The sequence below is a fragment of the Podarcis tiliguerta genome (assembly GCF_965153285.1).
Source record: "Podarcis tiliguerta genome assembly, chromosome: 2".
Lineage (NCBI taxonomy): Eukaryota > Metazoa > Chordata > Lepidosauria > Squamata > Lacertidae > Podarcis > Podarcis tiliguerta.
The window spans coordinates 45,190,842-45,206,140 of NC_139535.1; the positions used below are offsets into that span (position 1 = coordinate 45,190,842).

Consider the following 15,299-nt stretch of genomic DNA (forward strand, 5'->3'; position numbering starts at 1 on the left):
TAAATTCGTCTAACCCTCTTTGAAAACCACTCAATTTAGTGCCCATTACTGCATCTGGTGAGAGTGAATTCACACAGCCCACCATTAAATGAAGCAAAAGAACACTCTGATCCTATCCACTGACCACATATGCCACCAACAGCTATTATCAGCAGGGGAAGATCAGGTGGGCCTGAACTGGGTATAAATAACCAACACTTCTTTTTGCTTAGATCTGGCCTTCAACTGTTCTCCTTCTTTTGCCTTTCCCCTTCCTTTCTGTTTCTTTGTAAGCCTGGTGACAGTGCTTTGTCTGTCTCTCTCCCTGTTAATTGATATGAGTCGCTTGGGATATGATAATAGTCTGAAAAGTGGGGTTCAGAATAAATAGCTGCAAAAACACAGTAGGAGCCCGGCACGAAGAGGCAGCTTAGAGGTGAATTTGGAGTGAAGTGTTAGGTGAGGATTGGAATGAATTTAATACCCCAGCTGATTCTCCATTCCTGAAGCAGTAAGGAAAAGAAAATACATTTGGGTTTGTTACACATATTGGCAGATACTGTTTAGGCCATAAATTGACCCAAGAGACAGAGTACCGGCTCGGAAACCCTAATTTTAACTGATGGAATAAAGAAAGCAGTGTTCTTTCTTCATCTCTTGTGTTGACTGGCACTGTAGAAGAACAATGGAGCAATTCAGTATTCCAGCAACATTTTGTATCCCTAGAAGACCTTAAAGCTTGGCATAGTACAATGGGACCCTATTCTCTCCCTTCCCTTTTGACCTGCTTGCTACTGGGCTGAGGACAATAATAAAGTCTCCCAGAAGGAGAAAAACTTGTAATTCTTTGGCATATTTATTGGGGCTTTTGGGTTTCTTTCTCTTTTCTTGACTCAGGGAATTTCAACATCAGATTTATTATTAGAGTTGATAATAAATAATAAATAAATAAAAATTATATACCACTTATTGTACTAAAACCTCCAAGCAAAAAATTCCAAACACATCACACATTAAATATATCAGTAATAGACAGTTAAAACAGATACTTAAAACATTCAAAAACAATTAAACTCAACCACAAGCAAAATAAGAATTTATATAAAATATTTGTATACTGTTATATCATAAAAATATATTTAAGCAGTTTATAGCAGTAGAAACATATAATCAATAGTCTGCAAACACCCAGTGTTGTTTAATGTTCCTGCAAATGGCAAATGAACTAGGATGAAAACTGATTTGCATACACAAATTTTCAGGGAGATTAAACAGCATCAGTTACTTATTGAGCTTTCTGATTTGCCACATAGATTATATGACGTTGCATCAAGCAAATTTGTACCCCACACTCCCCAGTCCATTTTCTCATCACTTTCATTATTGGAAAAAAGGGTCCGATTTTTGTGTGTGGTGAGAGAAGCACGTTTTCACGCAACACTGATAAATCAACTTTTAATAGCACAACCTGAGTTTATATACACACAAACACATATACTTTTTATTAATTTTTTTTAAAAAAGGTTATACAATATTCTGCAAAATGTTATGAAACAGGATCTGGTGACAATATAAGTAGTTTGTATACAAATACTGACAGAAAAGGAAACTAAATGAACCATGGATATGTGAATGCATGGAAGGTTGCGACTAGAACTGTGTTTTGATGGCAGACAGTGGATCTGTTGCACAGGAATGCCAAGCCTCATGGAGCCTCAATGCTGTGGGATATCCAGCCTATAATGATGGTGATTGAAATATACTCAGAGTCGCAAAGTGTTTTCATGCTCTTTATTCAGCTCATAGTGGTGAGGAGGAATGAATGAAAGTCCCCTCAAAGTATCTGCTTTATATACATTATTTACACAATGGGCTGCACATGATTGGCTAATTCCGGAATTCTACTGTAAGCCAATCAGGTTGTGGATTCACTTATATCTGGAGCATGATTGGGTGGTTCCTGCCAACCAATCATACTGCTGCATTGTTCTAGGACCAATCAGACTGCTGCAGTTTGGATCCTATTCAACTCAGTACATAACAGTGATGATGTTGATAATGGTGAGAGCTGTTTTGACAGTGGAACGGACTCCATCGGAAAGTCGTGGACTCTCCATCCATGGAGGTTTTTAAGCAGAGGTTGGATGGCCACCTGTCATAATGCTTCAGTGGAGATGCCTACATTGCAGGGGGTTGGACTAGATGACCCTCGGAGACCCCTTCCAAATTCTTTGATTCTAAGGGCAACGAGGCCCAGTTTAAACTCACGAGCGCTCTTACTTTTTGCCGTGAAGCTACAAAGCCCCACTGGACGAAACGGGAGACGGTCAACCAAACCCCAACAGCCCCCCCCCCCCCCCGTGCCGTTTCCCCTCCAACAGAGCACGGGCGGCCAGCATCTGGCGCTGAAGGAAAGGCCTCCCTCCGCCCCTCCCTCTCCAGTTTCGTTTTTCCCGCCGGCCTGTCACCATGGCAACAAGCCCAAGCGAGGCCTGGCCTGGCGGGCCGCGCAGGCGCACCCGCGGCGCTTTTTTTTTGTTCGGAGGCCGCTCCTCTTGGCTTCGCCTCGCCTTTTCAAGAAGCCGCCGCCTGGAAGGCGGGACGGGCCCTCCCATCCCTCGGGCCTTCCCCAATGCCGGCCGGGCCCGGCGCGGAGAGGAGGTCCGGGAGCGCCGGATGGGGGCTTTCTCCGCCCCGCCGCCGCCTCAGAAGCCGACCGTGACGAGGTGGGTTCGCTTCCGCCGCTTCGCAGGATATACTCCCGCGGCGTCTGCCCTCCTTCTCCCCCCGCACCCACAACCGGAGGGGGGCGGCTCTCCGAGGGCTCCGAGACGAGGCTCTCCCCGGCCAGCCTCGCAGCTCCCCCGGTGCCGCTTCCTCCGTTTTCGGAGCCCCGAGTTGCACCTCCCCCCCTCCCCACCTATAAGCTTTTCTCCCACCCCACAGACGGCTTCCTCTGCTGCCCCTGTGCGCTTCTCAGGTGGCCTTCAGGGACGCTGCTGTGTGGGTCACTCACACGCTGGCTGGCCACCTGTCATTGGGTTGAGATTCCTGCATTGCAGAGGGTTGGACTAGATGACCCTGGGGGTTCCCTTTCAAACTCTACGATGCTATGATTCCATGACCCACCCACTCATCTTCCAGGCTGCTTCCCCACATAGGCAGGATTCACCTTTAGTTCCTAGGCAGCGTCTCACTCCGAACAGGGGAACCCTCGCCCCTTCAGTGATACGCTCAAAAAAGCTTGGGGGGTGGGGGGAAACAAACCTAAACTAAATCGGGAAATCTGGAGACAAGAGTATGAGGGTTCCTCTCCTTCTGAAGAGACAGGGTGGCTGCTTGGACTCATGCACTTTGGCAATCGGGTGCTTCAGGCTTTTTGTGTTGTTTCAGAGAATTGGCCACCAGATGACAGTGGAAAGATTGAAAATGTTTTTGCTTTCCACAGCTTCTGACAACTTAACGCTCCTAAAATAATGTCTCCTGCCTGATCAGAAGGCACTTTGTCACCTGCCCTTGTCAAGATGTAAGGGATGTAACTTGCATTAAATCGGGCCATTTAGTGTGGATAACCTAGGCATTTAGGGGCCGTCTTCTATGGACAAATAAAAATGTGTAATCCTTTATGTGATGAAATGATAGGAGGGGTACCTTTTTGTATTATTTGCAAAAATATCCAAGCACTGAATATGCAGTGCACTCTAAGGCAGGGGTGGGGAACCTTTTTGAGCATGAGGGTTCCCTACCCTCATGGGTGAGGCTCTTGTGCTGGTAATGGGCAGAGTAACAAATGTAAATTTACCTTTCTTCAGTAGACTAGTTTATTCACATAAAAACATGCAGTTCTAAGAATTTTGTTGGGGTAGAAAACCTATAACTGCCTTGAAAAAAAATTTGATAATTACTATTTCTTTAAACTTTAACACCTATGCATTTCTAGAGAAGCCAAGATAAATGTTATGGGTGATATCCAACTAAGTCATACTCAAAGTAGACCTATTGAAATTAATGGACTTGATTAATTTCAGTCTACTCGGAGGCCATGTACAATGTAGCCTTTGCGAATCATAGGGCTCATTTTCTCACAGTGTTCCTTTATACATAGTGGTTTGCAATTGTACACACCTTCCTGTGATAGTGTCATCTAAAATGACAGCTCCTATCTGTGTTGTCTGTACATGTTTTCAAACTAGTGTGCAAACTATTCCCTTCCTCTCATTTGGTATTTCCACAGGCTTTAGAAAGAGAGGGTCTGGAAACTGGTATATTGATGTACAGATGATATATATTGGTATACAGAGGCAGCTAATAGTGGCCACTAATGAAAAACAATGGGTTGTATTCAATGAAGTAGACCTGCTCAGAGTAGCCCTAATGAAATTAATCGACCTAACTTAGTCAATATTCATTAATTTCAGTGGTTCTCATCTGCACTTAAGTTATTTGTCAGCAGGACAGAGAGAAGGACCTCTCTAGAAGATCTCAATGCCTAGACAGGCTTGCAAGGAACAAGATGGTCCTCCAGGTAGCTGTTGAGAAGCCCTTGGACATACTTGGGAGTTATTTCTTACATGCTAGCAATTTAAAGTCATCTAAAAGCTAAAGACAACTCTTTGTGTTTGTGGTTTTTCATCAGCTCTGATAATTTAACTATTTTTTTCCATTTTATGAAGGAAATGGGCTTAGGTAAGGGAATTGATAAAAAACAAGATCAGTTTTTACTTTTGCGTATTTGACAGCTCACAGCTTTACTGGCAGTGTCAAAAGCCTGATTTTATTTGTATCTCACTAATGGCTATGGGAAGTGTGTTCTGCTTAAGTTAAAGCTTTTCCTTTACATGTTCACTGATTATACTTGCTCTTTTAAAAACAACTTGCATCTGCCCAATTCTGCCAGTAATTTTTCCTGTAGTCTAGCCGAAGCTTTTTAACTTCAGAACCAATCACACTAACATTAGACATGTTAAAAGTCCCGTGATTTCAGTGGGAGATAAGCATACATTTTGTTCTCATATTGAGATAAATTAGATTTAGAAATGCTCAATCTGGATAGAATTGTACCACTGTTTGACAATTTTAACGATGAGTTACCATGGCCTCCCAATAGGGTTAGTGACTGCACTGGTGGGATTTAGCAGCACTGAAGTATTGTGCTTACTCAAATAAGTAGCTATGACCTAAGACACAGGGAGTACACATCTTGGGTAAGCATATGCGGTGTTATTACATAATAACTTTTCTTCTTGAATCCTTTGCTCTGGAAAAAAACATGTTTTTCATTCGTTGATATTTGTGTTTGTGCTTGTGGTATTAGAGCTCTTGAGGCTAAATGTTGTGCTTACTTAAGCTAGTTTTGTTTGACAGAGCTATTAGAAAATAAATAAAAAGTGAGTGTTTTCACATATACATTGTTTTTACTAATTAATTTTAAAAAATAGTTATCTGGTTTTGGTTTCTGCCTTGATTTTTTTTTTTTTTTTTTACTGTTATTCACATAATAACAGCAATAAAACTGATTAGCTTCCTAGCTGATTATGTGAAGCTAATTATTTTTTTCTTCTGCACTGTTCCCTTGACTCTTAGTGCTTAGAAAGAACTTATTGTTTCTAGCAAGCTTTCATCCCAGTTAGTAAAAATTGGGCCCCAGGCCTGTGGGATAATTAATCCCAGGGTGATATATACAAGCAATATATATAAGGTGATACATACAATTGCTTTTGAAGCAATTTTCTTTCCCTTCTTTCTCTTATCAACAGTTTCTGTAAAGTCCTTTATGGTAGCAAGGGAATATATAAACAAGTGACGCAATGCTTCAAATTTCAGAATTGGCTGGATGCAGCCAAAGTTCTGAAGTGCATTGTTAGCTCTCTCTTTTTAATCCATTTTTTAAAAAGTTGCAGGTTATTTCTGTATGCAGTTGACTGTTCTCATTTTAATATGTTTGAACTGCATAATTATCTCAAAGAGATTTCTTTTTTAAATTTTTATTTATAAAGTACAAAAGTACAAAATACAGAACTGAAAAATAAAAGAAAAAAGTGAAAGAAAAAGAAAGAAAAAAAAGAGAGACTGATACTTGATCACTATCCTGTTTAGGTATAAGTGTAATATATGCAATGACCCAATAATTTCAGTTGTTTATAATCCCAGTGTCTTTGCTGACCGGTCAAATATAAGCATTTAGCTGACACACTATTTTCCAGGCTTATTTGCTGTTCAGGCTTAGGTCTTGGGCAGGAGTTTTCTTGCTTGCATAAAACGAATACTGTAGATATCTCCTCCTAAAGTTCTGTGAATATACGTTACTGTATTCCAAAGAGAGTAGGCTAGGGTGAATACAGTGGCAACTATGTGCTGTATCAGCTGTAGAAAAGGAGCAGCCGGAAGGTCAAATAAAACAGTGCAGTAAAGTTCACTTCTGTAGTGTGTAGAAGAGTCACAATTTCAGCCAGTAGGAGTTCAGACTAGGACTGGGGAGACGCAAGTTAAAATCCCCACTGTGCCATTAAGCTCTTTCTGAGTTGCCTTGAGGCCAACCACTAGCTTATTTTACTGCCCAGGGCAGCAGACACTAATAAAAAGACAATTAACAACAAAATAAAAACATATTTAATACATGCATTGTCTTGGACCATCTTGGTCTAAAACTTGGACCATCTTGGCTGTGAGTCCTGGAAGACCCGCTCCATGCTTTGCAGGCCTTTTTCCACCTGGCCTGGGAGAGCAGGGCCCTGACTGATTCCAGCTACAAAACCTGAGGCTATTGAACAGACTCTTGGGCTGGGGGGTTTAGGGAGTTTTGTTGGTTTTTTCAGCTATTGCTGTTAATTATTTGTATCTTTATTTTAGATCTTATGATTTATGTGGAAATTGTTTCATTTGGTTGTGTATTTTTATATTTATTTAGTATTTATGACTACTTTATTATGTTGTAATTATTTATTTTTTCCACTTTGTAAGACGTCTTGAGCATGGGTTGAACTATGGAAAGGCGGCATGCAAATACAATTATGTATGCAGACATTTCTGTTTTCTGAGGCTAATTTGGCTAATACCTGCTCTGTGTTTTATCTGCTGCCTTATATTACTGGTGACGTTTTGGTTTTATTGTATATTTTACTGCTTTATTTCTTATACCACCCAGGAATGTATTGAATGAAGGGCGGTATACAAATGTTTTTTGAAATAGAAGAGAATGAATGAATGAATTTACCAAAGGGATGCCTTACAAACTTGCCTTATCAGATGCTGGCAGCTGCAGTTTTTAAAAACAAAACAAAACAAAATACCAGCCTGTTATTTAAGCAGCTGCCTAGTAGCCATGAGGTGAGTGAGTGGGTTAGTGGAAAAGGAAGGACCCTTTTTTATGCCCAACAGATTGCTGGATGAGGGTCTGAGCTCTCCATTGCTCCTGTGCCAGCCCCCAACAGGCAAGTAACATTTTTAGGGATATATACAAGGTTGCTTTTACCATGCTCAGCCTAGTTAACTTAGCTTTATCTTCCAAATTCTGTGTTTAAAAAGTCACAGGAGGAAGCAAAACAGTCTAGAGAGGTAATACGAAAACATAATCTGTTTTAATATAAATATTATCTTATAAATATTAGCGTGTGAAACTATAATCACTGTTCCAAAGTGAAAAACTTCATTTACCTCTTAAGAATAAAGGGGTGCTTTCTAGATAAGAAAGGCATTCTTATTTCAAAATGGTTAACTTCATTTTCATTTTCATTATTAACTTTTAATATAAGTGTTCATCAAGAAATGCTTGTTGGATACCTAAAATTACTGAATTAAGGTGTGTATCTTAACTGGCAGTTTTGAATTAATTAACTTCAAAAATAACAAGGAAGAATACTGCATTGCAATGGCTTACTATGACCTGTTTGTTTAAAACCTATTTATAATATAGGCCAGGCCCAAGAAAGCATTATTTGGGATAATTATCTACATAGCACATTTAGTGTTCCGCATGTAGGTTGAAGAGAAAGTAGGCTGCTACTGGCTCCTCCCAGATTACCATTTACAAATCCAATTAACAACAGCAGAAACTGCGGCACCCAGCAGAACCCTTCTGTATTTCTACACTGTGCTGTTCTTGTGATTGGTCAAAACTGGTAGTAATGAAAGGATCAACTATTACCAATTCTTTTTACTGGGTTACAGGTAAGGCTAGCAAGCTGCAATTACTGTGAATGGTCTGCTTGTAAAATAAGAGGTTAACTTTAATTCTGGGCATTTGAAATGTTCAAATACAAGAGAACTGTAAGCATAGAGGACAGTTCTAAAACAAGTTTTATGATAAAGCTATTTAATGCATTTAATCGTAGAACATAATTATTCTAATTCCCATGTAAAAATGGAAAAGGTGGAAGATGTCAGCTTTTTTGTTTGTTTTTGAAGCAGTTAATGTATTCAGTTTTCCACACTCTTTTGTTACAGTTTTCTGTGTTAATTACTGGCTGGAAGCCTGTTCAAGATACTGTAAAATATTTGAAAATTGTTACTTTGCGTCCTGCCATAATGATACTGACAGTGGATTACTTACTGCTAATTAATTTCTGTCATTTAGCATTCAAGTTCTTACCGTTAATACATGGCAGTTTGAAACACTGAACTATCATAGAACACCACGTATCACCAATTAAATTGCACGTCTTTATTCCTTTTGTCTGCATTTGGTGCATATAAGCAGCCCTGGCTCTACCTAAACATGGTGCTTACTGATTAAGTAAAAATCAGTTGTGAGTAAAACAGATGGTGAATGGTTTTTCAGCAAATCAAAGACAATTTTCAACTTTTCTTCTGGTCCTTGTCTTACACATAGCGATTATTTTTCTGCCACCATCTTACATAATTAACCTAGATATTTAGTCTTGTACCTTGTCTTTCATCTTAGGACAGGGATTGTACTGTGGCTGGAATGTTCCTTTTTTAAAAAAAAAAGTTGGGTACATAAGCCTCAAGAATTGTAGTTTATGTACTTCCAGTTTTGTAATTGTGAGACTGAGGGGCTATAGCTGTGTATATAGAGCTTAGGTACAATGGTTCTTTTGCTGACCCTCACCTCAGTACACCAATATTTCTGCTCTAGAAATGGATTTCTCTGACAGATGTGGCACAACAACTATTAGCAAGCCAAGAAAAGGACTCAGGAAGTTCACGTTCCATTTACGTGTGTCCTAGTGACCTTTTGGCCAGTATTGAGCCAGCTATGATTCTTAAGCTCACTTTAACAGCTGGCAGGCAGCGTTGCAAGCGTGCACCTTTGGCACTTGCCTTATTTAAACTGCTGTTGCTATAGATGTATCACCATCTGTTCTTTCCATCAGTTGCAGCTGTATTAGCTAATATCTTTTCAGCGAATCTCTCTGGCAGCAGAGTACTGTGTCCCCCTAAAACTCTTTCCTTTGGAAGGTCCTCCAGAGCAACTTGAGAGACTTCTGCCAGAAGGAAAAAAATAAGTTGCTGGGGTGAGAAAAGGCACCCATGGACTCTGGCGCTGGCTTCCCATTGCCTGCAGCAGTGGCTTGAGGCAGCCCTGGCGAGATGCCTTATGGTGGCTTCCTCCTCCTGCTGCCATGGCTTTGCGTCTCCCCATTTGCCATGGTTTCAGTGTAACTGCCCTTTCCTGCTCTGCTTGTCTACCCAACTGCTTGCTTGGTGAATGGAGCAGCTGACCACACTTTTCTTTAGGAAAGTGGTAGTAGCCGTCTGGGTGCTCCGCTACCAAATGGAAAATGGCGCTGGCAGGAAGTCAGAAAACAACTCTGTTATATGATCACATAATGCATAAGTTCCTTTCCCACTTCCTGTCAGTACCATTTGTGAAACAGATGACAAGTAGTTAGTTACTCAGGCTGCAATATCAGTAAAACCACTATCGGAAGCTGTGCAGCTGGATTTTAAATTGCATTCCTTGGAACTTCATCACTTCCAAGCAGTGGTTCTCCTGAGATATTTCACAAAAGCATAGCAAGACCAAAGGCCCATCTGGTCTAGCATCCTGTTGCTACAGTGATGGACCAGATGCCTATGGAAACCTGCAAGCAGGTTAAGAGCCCCATAGCACTCTTCCCATTTGTGTCTTCCTTTATTTTACTCAATACAGTATACACACACAAAATAAACAAATACCGTATTATTCTCTGAACTGTCCTGAGACCTCCGGGTATAGGGAGGTATATAAATTCAATAAATAAAAATAAATAATAAATAGCATCATTTTACATAGCCCTAGAGCATTAATGGTCAGTACAGTGGTACCTCGGGTTAAGTACTTAATTCGTTCCGGAGGTCTGTTCTTAACCTGAAACTGTTCTTAACCTGAAGCACCACGTTAGCTAATGGGGCCTCCTGTTGCTTCCGTGCCGCTGGAGCACGATTTCTGTTCTCATCCTGAAGCAAAGTTCTTAACCCAAGGTACTATTTCTGGGTTAGTGGAGTCTGTAACCTGAAGTGTATATAACCTGAAGCGTATGTAACCCGAGGTACCACTGTATAGGTTCTCTACAGACATGTTTGTGAAATTAGTGGGAGAGATTTGCTATCAACTTCCCTTACATAAGAAAAGAAGAGGGACCAGGTTTCATCATTATAACACCTTTTGCTACCCTTCTAAGCCCAGTTAATCGCTCTGAAATAGCCACATTCCAGATATTTTTGAATCAAACTTCAAGGAATTGCTCAGCCTGGGATTTCCAAAAATACGCTATCACCAAATGTGCAGCCATCAGTAAAAAGAAAATTAGATCTTTATGTTGAATAGTAAGATCAGAATCTAGATTTAATGAGAGCAGGGCTAAAGCTAGATTTGGTAAGAGAGGTGTAGCAATTTTAGAAATGATACTGAAGACCTTTGTCCAAAATGTGTGGACAAATTTACATTCCCACCAAGCATGAAAATATGTTCCCCTATAACCACATCCCCTCCCACAAAGAGGGGATAAGGATTTGTTGATTTTTGCTAAGCGAACCGGAGTCCAATGCCACCTGAGGATGACCTTCAAAGAAGCTTCTTGAAGGTGAGATGAAATGGTTCTTAAAGGTAGGGTCCTCCCATATGCCTTCCGACTTATTATCATTATTTGCCTATTTCAGTCTCTCATACTACGTGCAAACCTTTTTCATTCCCAATGTAATATTCCATGAGCGCACCATAAATCAATGAAACTACACCTTTCATTATCACAGTGGGATTCAATACACCTTGTTTCAAATGTCATAAGAGAACGAACAACTGCAAATGAACAACATTGGAGAATCTGGAGTCCGTTGGGGTGCAGATCATTTAGATTTTCCTTTAACCTTTCTTTACCTATTGCCTTGCCTTTATAGAGTGATTATAAGCCTCTGTTTTTCCATTCTTTATATGCCAATATTTATCTTCTTGTTTAAAGGCAGGATGGTCTAGAAAGGGAGTTACCGTATTGGAGACGTTCCAGGGGCCACATTTTCCTTTGATTTTTCCATGTCAAGATTGTAGTTTTTAAAAGGGATTCAATTCCCTTTATCACCAATTCTAATAATTTTAAGAAGGGAAGTGCTCAGAATGCTGGCATGACAGGGGCAAGTTCAATATGGACCCAAGGATCTTCTGTTTGGTCCCAATCAGTGGGATTAATGATTTCATTTGAAATGCCACTTTATCTACAACATGCTGTTACATGTGTAGAGTTTACGTGTTCTTCACATATGACCCTAAAACATGCTTTGAGAGACGGGGACTTTTATAATAATTTAAGAATAATTTATGATTTATACTCTGCCAATCTGGCTGAGTTTCCCCAGCCACTATGGGCGGCTCCCAATCGAGTGTTAAAAGCAATACAGCATTAAATATTAAAAACTTCCCTAAACAGGGCTGCCTTCAGATGTCTTTAAAAATAGGATAGCTGCTTATTTCCTTGACATCTGATGGGAGGGCGTTCCACAGGGCGGGCTCCGCTACCGAGAAGGCCCTCTGTCTGGTTCCCTGTAACCTTTTGCAGGAGTCACAACTGAGTGCCGTTCAAAAGATCTGTTTGAACAGTTCATTCATACCACACCAAAGGTTTCTTTGGATGCTAAAGAGAAGAATCCATTTATTATATAAACAACAAAAGAAATAACGGTGCACCATAAATATAAAATCACAGGTGTTTTTGAACCAATGTCTTAACACATCCATACTCTAAAGAAATAAGTGGCCCTAATCTACAATAGAAATAAAACAGTGGACCAATTGCCCAACGCAGTAAATGGCAGCTCCCTGTGTTACTTGTTTTTCTATATGCTTGGGTTGTTATCTGTTTGATAATGCTTTCCACTATTTTGCTCGGAACAGCCTGTCATTTCCTGGATCTTCCCTGGATCCCTTTTTTTAAAAAATGGTTCTATATTGGCCACTTTCCAATCCCCAGGTATGGAAGCTGATCTTAGGGACGTGTTACTTTAAGAACTCTGAGGATTTGTTCATTTTTAATTTATCGGTAAGGTGAGAACTGCTTACCACTGTTTGCTTCAGTTCAGGCACAAGAATCTGGCCCACGTTTTCTGCAGTGAAAACAGATGCAAAGAATTCAACCAGTTTCTGATTTTAGAAGTCTGGAACTGAAAGTGAAAATAAATAGCTGTGACTATGGACTGGCCAGTACAGTTAAGCACACTTTAAGCCCATTGAAATCAGTCAGCTTAAGCAGGCTTAACTCTGTGCTGGACTGTAGCCGGTGAGACTTGCATCCCATGATATGACTTGTATGATAAGCCTGCACTGTTTCGTTGCCTAGCTATATTAACAGCAAGGATACCCCTGCTTAGTGCTAACAAATAAAATGTATAAAATAGATATTTGGAGAGTTAATTAAATTATATGGGTATTAATGGTAAGACAACAAAAATGGATTTTGTGAATTCTTGCAGTAATAAAGAAGAGCCTTGGAGGATAAATACCCACCATTTATTACGCTGTGGTGGGAAGACCTTCATATCCTTGCTACCTATTTGGATGGCTTATATTGAGCTATATGTGTAAACTAAGATGGGTGTATTGAAAGTTATTGTATTGTTTTCCTTTTATTTCCTTTTAATAATTTTTCAATAAAAAAGCAAAAGAAATTACTTTCTTGTGTTTTAAATAGTATCCCATATGACCTATTTTGATTTCTAAGATTGTGTGTAAGCATTTTTTTATACTGTCTATATGAATCACTGAGAGTAAGTGGAGGTGTGTAGACTTGACCCAACCATAGAATCATAGAATCATAGAATCATAGAATCATAGAGTTGGAAGAGACCACAAGGGCCATCGAGTCCAACCCCCTGCCAAGCAGGAAACACCATCAGAGCACTCCTGACATATGGTTGTCAAGCCTCTGCTTAAAAACCTCCAAAGAAGGAGACTCCACCACACTCCTTGGCAGCAAATTCCACTGTCGAACAGCTCTTACTGTCAGGAAGTTCTTCCTAATGTTTAGGTGGATGAGTAAAAAAAGAAAGAGGTAATGTGATTTATTTATTGATTTATTTTCTTACATTTATTTCCAACCTTTCTTCCATCATGCAACCCAAGATAAAGTGTGTGTGGTTTTGAGGTAGTCTCCCAAGCAGGTACTGGCTAAACTCAGTCCTGTGTGGCTTCAGCAAGGTGCCATACCATACCCTGAGAACATCATGATTCTTGTCTGTTATATAACACGTCTATTATCATTACCCAAAATGTTAGATAGATGGATACGGATTGATACATTGTGGATTTATAATTTGTTGAGATAATCAGTAGGTAACTGAAAATAAATTCAGTAATTTTTCACCAGTTCCATTTTTGGAGGGTAAATTCTGACTCAGATGCCTTTTGCCTGCTAACTGGCACTCTCCTTGTGCGCCAATCCAGCCAGGTGCTCCATGCTTGTGGAAGCAGACTTCTGTGTTGTGCATCCCTTGTAAGATAGAGTTGTCAGCAGCTGGACTGAAGAGGAATGGTGGGGATCGCCCCCCCCCCGAACCTTCCTGAGAACAGGAGGAGAGTATAGATTTATAACAGTGTTTTGCAGAAGGTCATAGTTCAGAGACTGCAGAGGGAAGAAGCTGGGAAATAATGGGAGAGGAACAGCAGGAAGAGGATGCACCAGGGGAGAGACAGCTGACAGACTCAGTGTCTTTAGAAATATTCCTGCCCCCCTCCCCGGGACCAGTCAGGCATTAAGAGTAGTAGAACAGAAAACTCAGATCAGCCGACGCAGGGATGACGCAGAATAGAAGAGATTGAGGGGGTGTGACTTTACTTGGAGTAACGCCATTATCTAAGAGAAACTGCTTTTCTTTGTCTCTCTGTGAATATTGAATAAAATATTTGGTAAGAACTCTTCTTGTTTATCTGCTTCTTGGCTGCCACCGTGGGAGGGATTTGATTCCCTGAAGCCTGACAAGAGTTGTGCTTGTGGTAGAGAAATTCAAACCCCAGCCAGGCAGGGGTGGAAGATGATGCAGTGGCATAACCACCACAGCATCCACAGCTGCACTGCTCATGTTGACTCGAGTGGAAGGCAGGGTAGGCAAAAGCCTGCTCTGGACAATACCAATCTGGAGTTGGCATAGTCTCATTGGGCCTGGTGCTGTTGGGTGAGGGAAGTGGGGCTGGCTGGGGATCCAGGAAAGCCCATACCAGTTCAGCCCCATTCCTGGAGCTTTCCATGGGCTACTGCCAGTGAGAAGCCTGCCAGACAGCAGAGCAGCGGCTGGAATGTGGAGCAGGGAGCAGTGCAGTAATCCTGGGCTAGGTGGAGGGAGACCTCCACTCCATCTGCATGCATTCTAACCCAGCAGATCATGGTTTTGGATTGCATTTGCAGCCCGCCCAGTCTAACAGCAGAGCAATGTATGTAGCCCTTTCAAATAACCACAATTCTACTGATCAGGTCAATGGGTTGTTGAAAGTTCCCTCTTTCCGTGCTTAACAGCAGATCAGTGGAACTTCATCTATAAAGGCACAATTCGGCTGCTCCTTGCAGATTCTGTTGGATCAGAGAACTGGGACACATGTGGACCTGCTTTGATTGAAATAAATAGAGCAAGGTTACAGCCTTGGTAAAATATGGTAATCTCTCAATTTATAAAGACTGAAGCGGAGTTTCCATTAAGCAATTGAGTCTTGAATTTTGATTTCTGACTCTTTGCTCTTTCAAAAAATACTCTCAAAATTGTTCACTAAATGGATGAGGGATAAAGAAGGAAGTGCTATCAGTAAAGAAGTAGGATTAGAACAGTTGGCCACTTGTGCCCCTGCTCAGAGACTCTTGCCTTAATATATAGGAACCTCTCAGCATCATTTGCCGCAGAAGCAG

The 15,299-nt window shown here is 40.8% G+C and overlaps 1 protein-coding gene across 1 annotated transcript in view; it reads left to right on the forward strand.

Moving 5' to 3' along the window:
• The first annotated feature begins 2,455 nt into the window (after window positions 1-2,455).
• Window positions 2,456-15,299, forward strand: part of PTPDC1 (protein tyrosine phosphatase domain containing 1) — a 38,543-nt gene continuing 25,699 nt past the window's right edge. The window contains exon 1 of the mRNA XM_083421148.1: window positions 2,456-2,705. The gene's annotated coding sequence lies outside the window, so the exon portion shown is untranslated. The remainder of the gene's footprint in view (window positions 2,706-15,299) is intronic.